At 44.7% G+C, this 17,810-nt stretch overlaps 1 protein-coding gene and 1 long non-coding RNA gene across 2 annotated transcripts in view; one reads left to right on the top strand and one right to left on the bottom strand.

The window, feature by feature from the left end:
* Positions 1-17,810, bottom strand: part of KCNE2 (potassium voltage-gated channel subfamily E regulatory subunit 2) — a 113,241-nt gene that overhangs the window by 32,954 nt on the left and 62,477 nt on the right. The window lies entirely within an intron of this gene.
* LOC121479259 lies at positions 7,276-16,336 on the top strand. The gene is made up of 3 exons (XR_005984702.1): positions 7,276-7,668; positions 12,292-12,421; positions 13,902-16,336. It is a non-coding gene; the product is annotated as an uncharacterized LOC121479259 (long non-coding RNA).

A 17,810-nucleotide genomic window follows, 5' to 3' on the forward strand; every position in this document is an offset into this window, starting at 1 on the left:
CAGTGTTTATACGCTACTTACGGACTCTACCCAGCGTCACTCCTAGAATCTCTGCTGATTTCATGATTTACTAAGAAAGAGTTTGGCGTTGTTGGCAACCTTGGAGATCTCAGCCTCTGGGCCACCACGTTGCCCATTTCCAGGGGGCCCAATCACGGGGCTTGTCATCTCTAAACCAATCCCTTCTTCATGACTTTATGTCCTCATCAACTTCACAGAAAGTCAGTATTTCATAGCCTCCATTGACAAGACAAAAGTTTGTTGAAGGTCTATCTAAGTTATATCCACAAAGCTATTCGTCTTCATGTCAAACTCTAAGAAATTAGGTGTGATTTTGCCCTGATATAATGTTTTCCTTCCCCCAGAGAAATGCTTTTTTTTTTTTTAAAGTATTGGTTGATTTTGTCTTCTCTCATACCTGTGCTTTGTGACATGCTGGAGAGGCAAGGTTCACATACTGAGCCCTCTGTTATGCAGTAGGGCTTCCGGGGACACTGTGACCACACGTAATGATGGGTTACATCCTTCACCAACAGTCTTGGCCATTGATCTACATTTAGCTTGCTCGTCTTCGAAAACACTGGACTTTGACCACCTCTGAATTTAAACCTCCAGTCTGATAAATTAGAATCCCCCCCGGCCCCAGAGTTCTCGAACGCTGGCTTAGATCCTGGCCGCATACCACTTCTCTTCCTTAATATCTCTAAATGAAAAGACCCTCTTAGCCTTCAGGGTCTGATGGCCACAGAGTTTCTGCCCAGTTGGATAAATCTTTCTATAAACACTCCAGCCCTGCAAAGTTAGCTCACCACAGTAGCTAGTTCATATTTCGCCTCTCTGTCTGAGGGAGACAGACACAACAAAAAATTGGTAAATGGTACCAGCAGAGATAAATGTACGGTATTATGTTTAATTAATGTTTTTCAACTGTTACACGACGCTCTCACTCCTGACTGATAACTTCACTCTGAGGAGTGTAGAGAAGGCTGTGGCCCTGAAAAGAGTTGTCTTCATTTATACCAGCTATAGCTTTCCATCTTCAAGAACTACTTTTCTCCATATCTGATGTCTCTTCCCTGCCCTTGGCCTCAGGAAAGCAGCGTGCACGGCTCTCCCCAGGGCCAGCTCTCCACCTAAACCCTGGTCTACTGTCTGTCCTCCCCTCGGAGGACCTTCCTGTCACCCCTTCCTCAGCCTCTCCCTTCCCACACACAGGCTTCTTTCTGACATTACAAAACCATCTTCTCCTGAGCCCACTGTCTTCACTAGTGGACCATGTCTCACAGCCAACATCCTTTCTTAAAAACTTAATTTTTCCATTTTTATTGAGATATAAGTGACATACAACCTTGTAGAAGTTTGAAGCGTACGGCATGCTTAACTGATGCATTTATATATTGCCACGTGATTACTTCCAGAGCATTAGCTAGCCCCTCTCTCCTGTCATATAATTACCATTTCTCTTTGTGGTGAGAAGAGTTAAGATCGAATCTCGCAGCAACTTTGAACTTTCTTATACAGTGTTACTGACTATAGTCTCTCCGGTGTGCATTAGATCTCTGGGACTATTTTATCTGCTACTTGCAAGTTTGTACATTTAAATACATTTCCCACTTCGGCTCGGCTCACCGCCCACCCCCCACTGCCAGCCCCTGGTAACCACCATTCTACTCTTTGTTTTTATAAGTTCTGCTGTTTTTAGCTTCCGTATCTAAGTGAAATCCTACAGTTTATGTCTTTCTCTGTCTAATTTCACTTAGCATAATGCCCTCAAGATCCACTCATATCTCAAATGGCAAGATACCCTCCGTTATCATGGCTGGATAACATTCCCACCCACCACCACCCCTTCCCATACCATCAGAGACCTCAGGGCCCACTCTACACCACCCTAGTGCACTGATGAGTGCCCCGGAATTCTCAACTCTGGCCAGGCCATTGCTTATTATTCTGTCATCACAGCGAACCTACAGGTTAGGTACTGTGCCTGCCCTCATTCCCATTTCACAGGTGACAAAACTGAGTCCCACAAAGGGTAAGCTATCCTTTCCCAGGAGTCACTGTCTTAAAAAGTAGCAGAGCTAGAATTCAGTCACATGGAGTCTGGCCCCACTAGCATGTTCTTCTTCATGTCTATATCTGTTCCCCTCTTACTGTCGGTGTCGGCTCAACTACATGGCCCTTGGGCAGAGAAGACTCCCCAACCCAAAGCAACCCTAGACCAGAGGGGCTATCCTCCTCCAGGGAACTCTGAACAGTCTGGAGAAAACCTTGACATTGCTGGCTAAGGCCCCTGACCCTTATCCCCCCTCCTGGTTTACTCCATCTCTACTTCCTCCACCTCTTCCAAATCAACTCTGCTGCACCCATTTTTCCTTCTGAGTTGAGAGGAACCCCATCTTGTTCCAAGGAATGCAGGAAAGAGGGGAAGCTATGCCCTAGACTTTGAGTGGACTGCCTGGTTTCAGTCCTGGCCCCTCCACTTACTCACTGTGTGGCTTGGGATAAGTTACTGAACCTCTCTGTCCCTAGGACTTCACATTTGTAAAATGGAGATGATAATAGCACCTCTTTCTCGAGGAGATTATAAAGATGAAATGAAGCAGCACGGTATGAACCCTGAGTAAGCACACTAGTGGATCTAGAAATGTCCCTTCTTTTAGAGGTAATATTTTAGTGCGAGGCCCTTACAGGTGGAAAACACTCAAAGAGCTAAAGAAACACATATCTAACTGTAGAATTCCAGGCACCCTGGAAGGCCATGGGTCTTTCCTTGCAAGCTCCAAATCATTTCACCCACATGCCCCAACTATGCTCACAGCTCAAGTAATAGCCACCAAGCTGGTTTGCACAAAGTGGCCAAACGCTTCTAGCCAACACTGGCTCAAAGTTTTCATTAGTTTGATGTGTGCAGGTTGCTTAAAAGGGCTCCGTGGAAGACTGACTTACTTCTGCAGGCACGACCATTACCCCAGAAAGGCAACGAGAGCAGGGCAGGGCCCAGCCCCAGGGTAGCTTGCTCGGCCTTGCGTGAATTCTGTCCACAGAGTGCAGAGCAGGGCGGAGGGGCCTGTGCAGATCTCTTCTCCCTCCATTTTTTCTGCTGTGCACAGTTGGACCTGTTACTGGTCCTGATCACGATGCCTTGTTTATTGATTCCACAGGCTCAGGACCAGAGCATGATGAATATCACTTTTCCACTGGGGCTGAAGTCACAGGGCCAAAAGACAGGGGCCGTCATCCAGAAAACAAAATTGTTTTTGTCTGAATGTGCCATTGGAGATACTCTGAAAAACAGGCTTTTCAGGTGATCATGGAATTTAAGCAAAGCCAGGCTCTGGCTTGAATTATCCGCATAATTGCCCTAGTTCTCTAGCGTGTCTGTGTGGATGCGACCTCACAAATCTCCAGCTCATCTAAAGGAGGTTTGAAGTCAGGCAACAATAGTGATGATGCCAATTTAATAAAGGAAGAACGAGGCAATGCTGAGCATCAAGCTTAGCAACAGCCTGGTGTTGAAGGACTTCCTCTGGCAGAGGTTTGATGAATGTTTTTATTGCTAGTTGTCCACAATAATCCTGGAAGGTGTCATTCCCGCCTTGAGGATCATCTCAGTCCTGATGATCCTCGGTCCTGAATGAGCTTGTCATCTGGGATGTCTTTCTTTGCTGGGAGGGCCCCCAGTTCCTCTGCTGCTGGGGGTGTCCATGCAGGCAGGTTCCTGAGGTCAACCATCCACCCTCTATTGACCAAACTGGCCGCCATCCTGCAATGTCAGTGTCCTTCTTCTGACATGTCTTTCCTGTCACTGTCTTTGGCAAGCTGGGCAGAGTTACCTGCCCCTGGGGCATCCAGAGTATACAAGCACGTCACCAACCCCCGCCAAGACCACAGCCAGGACCCCAGTAGGAAACAAGGGACCTGGCAAGAGGGGATCATTCGAGGAGGAGATAAATTACAAAGGTGTTCCCTGGCTGTAGGGTGGTGGAGGACTGCCGTGTTGGTGTTATCTTGGCTCCTCCATCCACCAGACTGGCCGAAGGAAGAAGCAGTCCCTAGAACATGGAACAGGAGGGTCCTGTGGAACAGGCCACCTTGAGAGGAGCTATGAGGGACACAGCTTGCCAAAACCGCTTCACAGTGAGAGGCCAGAGAAGTCAGACCAGGTGCCGCCCCACTGCTGGTTTCTAATCTTAGGCTGAGCACTTTGCTAGCTGAAGCCAACGAGAAGATAGTCTCTTCCATCCCATCTATGAGTCCATATAGGTTAGGCCCTCAGGGCAGGAAGTAGGGATGGAGGAGGGTCTAGGGTGGGTGTAGCGAGGTTCAGAGGGAGATTTTGCAAACACAAAAATCAAAATTCCATCATAAAAAGGAATCCAGCAGGGTACCTGGGTGGCTCAGAGGTTGAGGGTCTGCCTTCGGCTCAGGTCGTGATCCCAGGACCCTGGGATCGAGTCTTTCATCGGGCTCCCGGAAGGGAGCCTGCTTCTCCCTCTGTCTATGTCTTTGCCTCTTTCTGTGTGTCTCTCATGAATAAACAAAACAAAACAAAAAAGGAACCCAATTAGAAACTTTGGACTTAAATGTTCTTGGTTTTTATAACCATACCCTATATCCCCACAAGAATCAGTTGGTATAGAACCTAGAACATGCTGGCTTGACTAGGCTGAGATGATACCTTGACTTTGGTTCTGATAAGTTATCATCTTAGGAAGGCAGAGAAATCACTATCTTGTAGAGTCACTGAAATCTCAGGAATGGATCAAAATAAGAATAAGTGGAAAATAATAAAGAAACAAATAGGTCCATGCTACTAGAACTTTTATCCTTGTTTTAAGTGTAATTGTAACAAAGTGTCATTAGCATTGTGATAATATACACATTTTTTTTGAAGTGTGCAAAAGAAACCAATAGAGTGGAATTGTGATTTTAATTGGATGATTAGGCAAATTTGATTAACGGAGTTTGTAATCAATGTTTAGATATCAGAGACTGTTTTCATTTGGAAATTCCTAAGTTTTACATTATTGGTTGGGTAAGTGGTGTTTGGATTTTTAGAAGAAAAATATTTAATAGGCTTATGAGATTAATAAGTTTTGCATTAGATTAAGCACAAGTAATATTGTTTCTCTTTATCCTTAAAGCCATTGGGCGTTCACAAGGCCATTCCCGTGTGACCTTGTCACGTAAGGTCCAACCTAAGTCCCTTCGTGTCTGTGATATGTTCATTGATTCTTCCAGGGACTTCTCATCTCCTAAGTCTTTAGCTGCTAGACCTTCTTTTTGGTGCCTGATGTATAACTTAGTTCTTGCCCTGTTATAATTTGGGGTGTGCATGACTTGACTCCCCAACTAGACTGTAACCTCTGGGAGACAAGCACTTCTCCAGAAGCAATCTTCCTTTCTTTTTCTTTTTCCATTTCTAGAATCCCAGTGCCAGACACAAATTAGGTACTCACTACATGTGCGTTATTTGGTTGGTTGTTTTTAGACATGTGTGGAATGATGCCATTATGCTACAGATACTCCAACACACAAAATCAAAGTTTTTGTCAAGGAAGGCGTTAATATGAGGACCCAGGTATGGCCGGCTTGAGTATTTAGTAATGAGAATGTTGTATTGGTACTTCCATAAAAATACTTTCTCAATTCCAGGGTGACCTCTGTATCCTTTCTCTACTTCACCATCACCATCATGCACAAACACACACTCAGCACCATGGACTTTTTTAGGCTCTGGGGTTCTCTAACGGTGTACGGCACAACTTTTTCTTTTGATGAGGCTCAGAACTTGTTAACAGAATTTATCTATTAAGAAAATGTCTGACGAATATCTACTGTGTGTCCAGCACTGTGCTAGGTCCTGGGAATACAGCAGTGAAAGAGGCAGAGTCCTTGCCCCCTTAGAAAGTCATGATTTAGTCAATATCTCACAAAATCATACTAAGCAGCCCATGTTCAGTGAGATGTGAGTGACAATATGTGCTGTAGGACTCGAGAAGGAAGCCATCAGGGGAGTGGCAAAGTAGTCGGGAAAGTTCCATGAAAGAGGAGACAGGGTGGCAGGGTAGACCTTAGCAAATCAAGTAGGGGTGGAGGCGGGAGATGTCCTCTTACTCTGCGGGTATGAACAAGGTAATAAGTGAGATAGAAGAGGATTTCTGGTTTGGTCGTGCTGCCCAGGAAGCACCATCACATCTGGGGAACTGTTGAGAGTGGAAACCTGCAGAAGTGATACCAGCAGACAGGAGCTGATTGAGACCCATCTTGGAAAGGATGTCAGGGGGTCAAGTCCCCTCAAGGGTTGAGAGTAGATCCACGGGTAGCACAACGACAGCATGATGTGTTAGAAGTAGTGTTTTTAGTATCACTGCTCACTAGTTACTTCTTCTATTCTCTAAATTGGAGCATCCCAAAGTCAGGATTTTAAAATCTGACCGAGCCAAGGTGGAGGTGGGGTGTGGAGTAGGATAGGAATGGCAGAAATGTCCAAGAGGTGTGGGGAATCCAGGAGTGAGGTGCTACTCTTCTTTAGGAAGAATTACTTCTGCATTCGTGAAAGGAGGCAAGCCAAGGGGCGGGGCTGCCTCCATGCCAAGCACGAGTACTGGAGAAGCAAAAGCTGGGTGGCATGTCACCAGGCAAATGGCCCAGTCACATGTTACAGTTCCCCTGCACCCGCACCAGTGCTAGCTGGACATTTTCCATGTGTCCCTGAGTAGCCCAGAAATGATAGAGAGAGCCAACTCTGACAAGAGCTCAGGGGGGCCCAGGAGGACACTGTGGTGACATACATTGCCGAGGACAGGGACCTGACAGGAACGACAGACGCCTCAGGCTGTGCCAGTGTGTATGTGCCCAAGGATGATAAGTGGTAACCGGATGCCAGACCCCTGCGCCTCCCCTCAGCATAAAATTCCCAGAGGAAGGGGAGAACAGGGCAGTGGGAGCATCTGAGATGACCCCAAGTTCGTTGACATTTCAGCTTCCATTATCCGGCAAAATAAGAGCTTGAAATAGCGTGTGAAAGTGGTTGTTTTGAAAATTAAAATAACGAACATCTCTGAGTTTGTGATCTGAGATCTGTGCCACGTATTTACGATTAAAGGTTAAAGCAGACACACTGAAATAGATACAAGAAAGTAGGACAAAAACCAAAAGAGTGGTGATGTCACAGAAGTCAGGGGAGGGAAGAGATCCACCACCCAACCGTGGGTGGCAGTGTGGGGCACCTAGAGAGCTACTGCCTGAAGGGCCAGGGAGGAGCCACAATTTCCCCAAGTCTGCTGTGAGAAATGAGGCGGAGAGCTTTCAGGGCTCAGAGGCAGCACATACAGTGCTAGTCTGGACTTGACCAGCTGCCTCCGGGTGCAACAAGTCACGCATCTTGAACCTGAGATACTGTCGCATGTGCTCTTCTTCGAGGAGGCTTTTAGGAAGGCTGCTGCTCCTACACAGACCACCTAGCCCTTAGCTGAGCCTGATACACGGCTCGCTGTGTGCAGGTTTGATCAGACTCAGGATATATATTGAAGAGCAACCACGAAGAGGATCTGGCCCAGTGTTGAGGTCCTAGAGAGCTTTTGGTCATCATGACGTTTCACGACCAGTATGAGCAGCTGCCTAAATTTAATGCTTCAAAATGGCAGGGGCAAGGGAAGTCAGGTAAGCTTGGGATAATTGTTAACTCATTGATCCCACACTGTGACCAGAATTGGTCATTGTGCTGCAGGCCGGTGACTACACTCAAGTCCACCATCAATAAGACACCAACCGATTACCTGTATGACTTTGGGCAAATCACTTACTTCTCTGGGTCTCACTTTCCTCCTCTGTAAAAGAGCCCTTCTGTGTTCTCAGAGATTTCCTCTGTTCTCCCCACCATTTTCAGTGTCTGGTCCTTGGCTATTGGCATATTATTGTTAAATGCCAAGTGCTACAACTGTCGATCGGCCAAACCCATAAGGACATGTTTTCCAGGTAGTGTGGATTTGGGGAAATGAGCACTCCTATACCTTGCAGGTGAGAATAAAGTTCCAGAGGACAATTTGATGATACTATCAAAAGCCTTGAAAAAAATCGTACCTGTGACTCACTGATCCACTTCTAGACATTTATCTAATAAATAATCATGGACATGTGAAAATATATGCAAGCAAGGAAGGATGTTCATAGCTAGGAGAAAATTGGAAACAATGCCTGACAATAGGAGATGATTACCTAGATTATGATACCTTCTCCCAATAGAATACGATGTATAAAATCATCCCTAAAATTATACAGGTAGGTGATATTTAGTAACACGAGGAAATGTGTCTAATATGATACAGGACAGGGGGTTACCATAAGATCTGATCTTTGGAATGTGTTTTGTTCCATTTACAAGAATAAAAAATAATGAAAGGTGTATTCTGTATTCTCTAGGTGTGAGGGTAGAGGTGGTTTTAATTTTCTTTTCTTGTGCTTCTCTGTGTTTCCTGAGTTTTCTGCAATGAATGTGAACTATGTTTGTAATCAGGTTTTTAAATACATCTTTTATAAGGGGGCATTTTTCACCCAGTCCCTCTTCATGTCCTGATGCCAATTAATCTCTCAGAAATAAGTCAGTAAATCCTCCATCGACAAAGCATCTTTGTCTCCATTGGCTCTGAATCTTTTGAAGTGTGGTTTTTCTGGATGTTGGGGGAAATTCAGGTGAGTTTTGGTTAGATGGTTGGGAGAGAAAAGTGAGAGGAGCTGGCGGTGGTCCCACTTGATTGAAGGAAAAAGTCTAAAAAGTTCAGTAATAGCTCCCTGTCTTCTCTCTACTGGTCATGCAATCAGCCCACTGCCAAGTTCAGCATAAGAACCTCTAGCTCTACAAACAGGGACTGGAATGCATGTCTGTCTATCAGAATTAGGTAGCCGGTGTATTTAAATATTTTGTTTGTTTATTCATGAGAGACACAGAGAGAGAGGCAGAGACACAGGCAGAGGGAGAAGCAGGCTCTCTGCAGGCAGCCTGATGTGGGACTTGATCCCAGGACCCCAGGATCATGACCTGAGCCAAAGGCAGACACTCAACCGCTAAGCCACCAGGCGTCCTGCCAGTGATATTTTTGTAAAAAAAATTTAAAAGCATGTCAGGTCCATTGACAGACTAGTATGCAGGAGGTGACATCTGTTGCATCTGTCCAGTGCAAGGTCTTCTGGAAAGGAACAACTGATGTTGGTTGATATGGGGATCCATTGGTCTGGGATTGGCAGGCCTTCTAATTTTTCAGGAGTAGCCTGTAAAAATCTCAATTTTTTTTAACTGAAATCATTTATTTGTTGTTTTGTTTTCTCCTTATGTCCTCGTGAGAGCTCCCGCCCCTTCTAGAAGTGGTAGTACTTCTATCTACCCTGATAATAACAAGTTTCCAACCGTTGGGGGAAAACGGTCAGAAAGAGAATACCACTTAGAGAGGAGGTGGTGCTGAGGGTAAGAGAAAGATAGAGATGAGGATCCTGGGCAGGAAACCAGGGAGGACCAGGCTTCTGGAGGAGAGAGTGACAAGGCAGGTTGAGATCATCCCTGATGAGGAGAGAGACCATGTCTTCTTTTCTGGAGGGAAGGAAGGAGGAAAAGAGGAAGAGGATTCCCCCAAATGTGTTACAGCACTTTGCTGAGTGCAGATTACGTACCAGGCATTGGACTCATCAGTAAGCCCAATCATGATCCTCTGCATCGCTTACCCTCTAGCAGGTTGTCCCGTCTTCTTTGTGGGGCCCAGGGATATGCTTACAATTAGGCAGGAGGAGGTGAGGCCGCTGAGGGCCCAGGGGAGCCCCCAGGGGCAGAGAAGTCACTGTGGGCAGTGGGCCAGGGGCTCTCTGCTATTGCACATCAGCCCTGTAGAGATTCTTGAGCATCGCCATGGGAGTAGGCGTCCATGAACAGGGACCTTTCTGAGGCTTGGGAGCCGGGTCACAGGAACACTTATGATTCAGGTCGAAGATTAGGGTAGAAGATGGCCAATGGGGTGAGGTCTGAGTGGCTTTTATTATTTTTATTTTTATTTATTTATTTTATTTTATTTTATTATGAGTGGCTTTTAAACAGTGGCTCCAGGAGAGAGCCAGTGGAGCCCAGGGTGAGCACATGCTCAGGACACAGGCCCCTCTTAGGGGGCTGGGGGAACAGCCATGCCCACCTGCCAGTTCTGCCTTGGGCCAGCCTTGTGGGTCAGCCCAGGGGTCAGTCCATGGCCGGCTGAGTGACAGGGCTCCCTGGTCAAGAGACCACATGGACTCTGGGAAGAAAGCACCACAAGCAGTCAAATCCCACTTTAAGGAAGTAGTGCAGACTTGATGATGCTAACCAGCTCTTCATTTAAAAAGAGAAATAATAAAAAGAGAGAGAGAGAGCAATAATATATGTGGCTTTTGTATTTATTCCAGTTATTAAGGACCTGGAGGAAAATTAACAGCTGCAACTTAAGTGAGCAGAATGTGTGATTTGGTGTTCCGTAGCCATATAACAAGCAAGGGCTTTATGGAAACTTCTGTGGTTTTTTTTTTTTTTTTTTTTTTTGAGACTGCTATTAGAACCAGACTGTGGCAGGACATGCGAAGATTCACAGGGAAGAATATTAGGATGCATCAGCAAGTGAACACAAAGGGCTAAACATATACTAAAAAGCAGGAGAGCAATTTTTTCTGAGCCTACAGCTACTAGATAATCAAATCAGCTCTCAACTGGACACCTTATGTAAGAGTATTCAGAAAGTTGCTTGGTTTCTGTGAAATGAGGCATACCTTCCCAAATTTCATTTCCAAACTTAAACTTGAACCTGGAATAAAATTTAATTCCTCTCTCACCATGCTATGCATCTGTTGGAAGAAAATTTGAAACAAATTTTCTATTGTACAGCGAAATCAATGCCAATTCATCCTGGTGTTTCTAATCAACATGTCTTATTTTCCTCTCTGTTCCCATAACTTATAATTATTTGTGGTACTCTCCAAACAAACCCTTCTGTTCTTCTCCTTACTGTCTCCTTCTGGCTTGCAATTTATATATGTGGAAGTCATTTGAGGTTGGAGATCACTGATCTATTACTAAGCAATTTTGGGGGGTCTTCAAGACCCCCTGCCATTTTAAAATACAGAGCTCTACCTCTTGGCTTTTCATCATTCAGATAGAATATCTTAAAGATTAAATTTGTAACGAAAAGGTAAACATGGAGCCCTACAGTTTCCCAATTTAGACTTTGAGAAAACAAATCATTGTCCTGGTGCCACCACTGCTCCCTGCTAAAATAATTTCCACAAATGCTGGAGGACTAAAATATTTGATTCTTGCTCAGAAATCTCATCCAATAATTTGACATTGGCACTTTCCCACCTGGGCCTTCAGCACGAGGCTGCCTCTTACCCAGCCCTGACACTCTCCCCTTCTTAATCCCTTCGGGGTTGTTTAAAATATATAGGCATATTTTCAGCTTGAAAATATTGAAAACATTTCCAATAAGTTTTTATAATTATTGAGGTTTGAGTTTTGGAGAACAAACTTCTCAAGTGGGCATCAGACCAGGGCAGTTCTTGAGAAACCAGCCAGACCTCATGCACCTGAAATGCTGGGGGCAGAGCTGGGACTGACACTAAAGCTAATGCCCACAGCAATCCCAACCGAGAGCCTTCCTGCGTTGCCTTCATTTCTTCCTTAATCTAAACGATGCAAGTTCAAGGGGTAGCAGCCCAAGAACTAAGGAGCCAGGCACCCTCCACTGCTTAATTTAGGCAATTATGTGGTTGAATCAAAAGACAACAGAAAGACCCAGAAAAACACCCACAGCAAGTTAATCCATTGCATATTAGTGACTGGGTTGGAATCCCCTTTTCTCTGGCTATGGTGGACCCAGGTGATGTGAATTGGTCATATACTTTCCCATTATAATTTCTTCCCAGTGCTGAGTGGAGAAATGTGATTTTGTGGTCTCTCAAGCCATTCAACACCACTGCTTTTTGGCAAACAGAAAAATGCCTTCCTGCAGCGCTCATTTCTATATCCCACTGGACTGAGTTTGCACAACTAAGGGGGAAAGCCCCACAAACTCGTGAGATGCTCACGGTGGTTAGGTTTTCATTCGTCTTCAATCTTTCTCCACTGTATCTCCAAAAATGTCAAAGCCTGTTGTGAAATCCTCCAAACAAAACTGATTTTAATTCACTCTAGTCAAAAACAAATAAACATACAGCAAGATGTGGGGTGGGGGTGGGGAGACAGTAAGGGAAAGGTTGTGAAATAATTATTTTCCATTGTAGGTGGTCACAACACCCCCAGAGTTAGAGACGGCTGCCTGGGAAGCACCATCTGAAGATTTCTTTATCCGCGTGGACCATGTCAGGCTTAGAAAACAGACTTATAGCTGAAAGGAGGGGCAGATGGAATCTGGTAAGGAGAAAAGGAAGACCGTGTGTAGGGGAAATGGCTCTGGGGTGAGATGGCAACAGGTGGAGATGGGGGGCGGGGTTTTAAGAAGGCATCTTTCTCCGAAGAGGGAACTGTAGGGTTGGGGAGCTACGGGGAGGGCCTTAAAGGATGCTTACACCCCCTCCCTCAATTCAGGCCGCCCAACCACCTTAGAGAAGGATGGAGCTTTGTCAGTCATCTCACAATGTGGAAAAATTAAGCCATCCCTTTCCCATTCCTTCCTCATTTCCGTCTGCATTCAAAGACAAACTGGGGACCCCTGGGTGGCTCAGCGGTTTAGCGCCGCCTTCGACCCAGGGCGTGATCCTGGAGTCCCGGGATCGAGTCCCGCATCAGGCTCCCTGCTTCTCCCTCTGCCTGTGTCTCTGCCTCTCTCTGTGTGTGTCTCTCATGAATAAATAAAATCTAAAAAAAAAAAAAAAAAAAGACCAACTGAAGTGACTCCCAAAGAGGAATTTTAAAAAGAAGGGGTTTAATGCGTAAAATATAATTTCAGGGAGCTCTAACGTGACGTAACAATCCAGTCCACGTGATTGGAGCGGCACTTCCGGGGGGGGTTCTCACCTCAGAAAGGGCTTCTCGGAGCCTGATTGGTTCGAGCTGTCCGGGGGCCGGATATCCGGCCGGAAGTACCCATAAGGCATTGCAGCCAAGGTCCGTTTTGATTGGTTGCTTCCAGCCATTAGCTATTATTATCACTGCTCTGGAGCCCTCGTGCCCGCGGGGGGTGAGGTTCGCAGCAGGGCAGCACGAAGGCCTGCTGAGTTCCGGGAAGTCGAGCTGGAGTCCCGGCTTCATCACCGGCGGTGGGAAGCTGAGCTTCACGTTCCCGCCCTCCCGCTGCGGGGGTACACGGCATCTCAGGTAACTCGGACGGCGTCAGCCAACAGGCTCTCTCGTGCATTGGTCACTTGTCGAGCTGGTGGAGAAGCCAACCAGTGAACATCGATACCGCGGGGGCCGGGCCTCCGGGGGCCCTTACCCTTCAGATAGACTTTCCTAAGTCGGTATTTGGATCCCTTTGTTGGCTCACGTTGGCACTGAGATTGGCAAAGGCGTCGCTACTCTCTTATAAAATATACAGCGCCATTAAGAAGGAGATATGTGGCTTCCTCTCATGTCAGTGGAGGTATCAGTTCCTAACCAGGCATCCGGTTCCCCTTTGTATCTTTGTCCTTTCAAGTCTGATAAGGATTGCTCATCAATTATGCACTTGGGGGGGGTGGGGGTGGAAGAGGGGGACTCCTTTGCCTCCAAGTCCAGAGGAAAAATTCACTATCTGGGACGGCCTGAGCTCTCCGTGCTGTCAGGTTAGTTTCTTCCATTATTGTCAAAGAGAATTTTAAAAGCTCAGTTTCACAGCCTGTTAGAGTTTTATGGTGGTGTCCCCATGTGATGCTCACATGTTTGCGTTTGCGTCAAAAGCCCTTTATATTTTTAGGTATAAAAACTTGTAAATGCAAGATAGCTGTCTTCACATTTTGAAGGACGTTCCTGTTAAAGAAGCCTTGGATTTCACCTCTGTTGCTCCAGAAAGAAGAAATGGAACCATGCCCTGGAGTCCAGAGGAACAGGTTTCTTCTCAAGATTAGGAAGCGTTTTCCTCAAGAGTTGGAGCTGCTGAAAAATGCATGGAATCGCTCGCTTCAGAACAGTAGGGCTAGTTGCTGGTACTAGAAGAAGACACCGTCACCACAATATTTCAAGAGACTGAAGATCATTCGTGAAGGGAGTTTAAAAAAAGGGGGTTCAGCAGTAAATGATCACTCTGGTTCCTTCCAACTCAAAAACCAGTGGGCGCTCCCAACTTTGAGGAGTTGGGTTTATGCTATTAGGAAGTTGGCCCACTCTCTAGAACACAGCAAACTTACTACAATACTTTTCTTCTTTTGTTTGAGTATTCCTTTATTTATTTTAATAGAGTTTTACAGTTTATGATTTTTTTTTATTTATAGAAATACTAGGTTCTTTGGTTTGGTTTCTGCTTTCTGAGATTTAAAAGTTATAGTAAAATAAAGGAAAAAAATTAAACTCCCATATTTCCACAATTTAAAATGAATAAATGTTAACTTTTTTTTTCTTATTTGTTTCAATTCTGGGGGGAGAAAAAAGAAGGAAGGAAGAAAGGAAGGAAAGGAGGGAGAAAAAGGGAAGGGCAAGCCAAGGAGAGATATTAGTTAATGCCCTTCAAACCACCAACCCTGACCCATCCCTCTTCACATCCCCCTAGAGACTCAAATGTTCACGTATCCTTCCATTTCTTTGAAAAATATTTTTCTAGATAGATGTATATCTGTCACACACACACACACACACACAGACTATCTGGTTTGGTTTTTAAAACACAAGTACATTATCTGTATATATCCCATCAATCTGCATCTTGCTTTTACCCTCTACCTTATGATTTTAACATCTATTAATGCTACTATGTATCAATTTTATTTATTAAATTGTTGTATGGTATTTCATCAGAGAGAATACTACATTTTCTTTATTCCTATACTGAGAGATGTTTCGGTCACTTCCTTTTTCCCCTGCCAACCCAAAAAAATGCTGCACCAGCCTGTTGGGTACAAGATGCTCATGACACCACGCAGGAGGCTGTCTAGTGCTATCCCAAAGCAGAATTTCTAGCACAGGGTAAACATATTTTCCTACATGTCACCAATTTTTTCTCCAAGATGCCTCTACCAATTCATATTTCCAGCAACGATTTATCATTTCTTCTACAATCTTGCCACAGTTGCAATAGCCTGACTACTAAATTGTGCAAATACAATGAGTGAGAAATGGTCTCCCTTTTTGTTGTTTCTCTTTGCCTTCTCTGAGTTTGAGGATCTTCTTGTTTGTTTTCCTTATTTGTTGGCCATTCATGTTTCCTTTTCAGACAATTCATTTTTTTCTACTTTTCCTTATTACGTATTTGTATACTAATTCCTAGTCTATTAAATGTGTTTCCCAGTCTGTTTTTAATCTTTTGCCAATAGAAGTTTATATGTTTTTCTGCACAGATTTTTAAAATTTAAAGTAGTTAAATATATCTATCTTTTTCTTTATTGTTGGGGCTTTGTAAATTCTTCTTTAAAAAAAAAAAAAAGATTTCCTCTACTCCAAGATCATGTAGCTATGGTCCTTTATTTTCTTTACCAAATTTTGAGGTGTATTTTTCACATGTAGATATAACCCATCTGGTGTATGTGTAAAGTGTGTGGTATGAAGTAGGGATCTAATTGCATTTATACAGCCCTCCCTACCCTCCACCCCCAACTTCCCAACCCCGTAAGATTTTTCTGCGATTGTTTCTACCACTCCGAGCTGACCTGTCCTCATCTTAGTTGAATGGTCTCTGTGACACATTTCCTTGTGGGCCAGAAGGTGACAAAATGACACAGTTTCAATAGATTCATACCATGGTACACTTGACTGTACCAAAGCAGAAAAAATATGGAATTATGGTGAATAATCCTTCAGTGGCAGTGCACAGTCTTATCTGCTCAGCTGGCATAGACTCTCTCCTACCTGTACCTAGTGCAGATGTTATGGGTTGAAATGTGCTCCCCCCGAATTCATATGTTGAAGCCCTAACCCCCGGTACATAGGGAAGTAACCAGAAATCAGGCCTCTAAAAAGGTGATTAAGTTCAAATTGCCTTTTGGTAATTTTCGAATGGGCCCTAATCCAATATGACTGGCATCCATATAAGAAGAGGAAATTTGGACACCTACATGGCAGGTACAGAGGAAAGACCCTGTGAGGACACAGCAAGAAGGTGGCCATGTGCAAGTCAAGCAGAGAGGCCTCAGAAGAAAACAAACCTGCTGATACCTTGCTCTTGCACTTCCAACCTCCAGAACTGTGAGAAAATAAATTGCTGTTGTTTAAGCTCCCAATCTGTGGCACTTTGTACTGGCAGTACTAGAAAACTCATACAGTAGGATAATCCCCAGCAAAGATGGGTGAAGATGATTGTAATTAGATCGTTAGATTTAAGCCTCCCAACAGGGATTTTTCACTTAGCATAAATATGTGAAGACTATTTGAGCAATTCTACTATAAGCCCACCAGAACAAAGGAAGGCATTCAAGGAACCTGTATGAAGATCCACAGGAACAGTTAATTTGGCAAAATAATCATTCCTTTTTTAAACTAACAGGCATGATCTGATCACTCACCATAGGTTGTATTAGTTTCTTATTGCTGCAGAAACAAATTAATGCAAACTTAATAGCTTAAAACAAATTTCTTATTTTACAGTGAAGAGGGCTAAGAAATCCTAAAATAGAAGTGCTGGCAAGGCTGTGCTCCACACTTTTGGAGGCTACAGAAGAGATCTCATCTCCTTGCCTTTTCCAAGTGTCTAGTCCACCTGTGCTCCTTGTCTTTTTGCTCCTTTCTCTATCTTTATAGCCATCACTCCAGCCTTTGATACCACCCTCACATCTCCTCCTCTTAGGAAGACCTTTGTAATTCATTGGGCCCACCTGAATAATCTAGAATAATCTCCCCCCCCCTTCAAAACCCTAAGATGAATCACTTCTGATTTTTGCCATGTATGGTAACTATTCATAGGTCCAAGGGATTAAGAGGTGAACATCCTTGGGGGCCATTATTCTGGCTGTCACAGTTGCAAAACAGCTCAATAAGGTCATTTTATAAGGAAAAAAGTAGGGAATTTTAGAAGTATGGAAGTATTGAAAGCCTCCCTGCTTCTGAACTCAACAGAAGAGTCTTTAAATCAATTTTTTAAGACTATTAGTACCAGAAGTTTTTCAAAATAGTTTTGTAGTCCTCAGTAAACTTGAAAGGTGTTGTTTTGGTTAATTTTTTGTTTGGTTTGAGCCCTCTGTTGAGCTTTTTTCCACATTCAGTTAGATTCCAGCTGCCAGTGTGCAAATGGGGCTGTTTCTACTTAGGAGATCTTCCATGTGCAGCCTAGAGGCAGAAGTGTCCCAAACGACTGCTGATCTCTCCAGGAAGCTTATGCAACACTGGGAGCCAGGCTTCAAGTCAGAAGGGCCAAGCTTTTGGGGCCCGGGGGGTACCAGCATGACTCAGTTCCTTCACCACTCCTGTCATTGACCCTCTCGGGCAGCTGCAGGCAGCACGTTCTTGCCCCCAAACGCCTGCAGTGTCACAAGAGGGAAGTGAGTGTCATCAGCTGACAGCGCTAAATTACAACCTGCTTGGGCATTGAAGATGCGTGGGTGGGAAAGCCGCCTGCAGGCAGACTGACATGAACACATGTGTGCACTTGCCAGCAACCATACGGGGAGTCTCGGCTACAGGCAGAGTCCCACCACTTGCAGCTGACTGAGGGAGGAGGGCTGATTGTTCTGGAAGACTGTCG

This window comes from Vulpes lagopus, chromosome 20 (assembly GCF_018345385.1).
Source record: "Vulpes lagopus strain Blue_001 chromosome 20, ASM1834538v1, whole genome shotgun sequence".
Taxonomy (NCBI): domain Eukaryota; kingdom Metazoa; phylum Chordata; class Mammalia; order Carnivora; family Canidae; genus Vulpes; species Vulpes lagopus.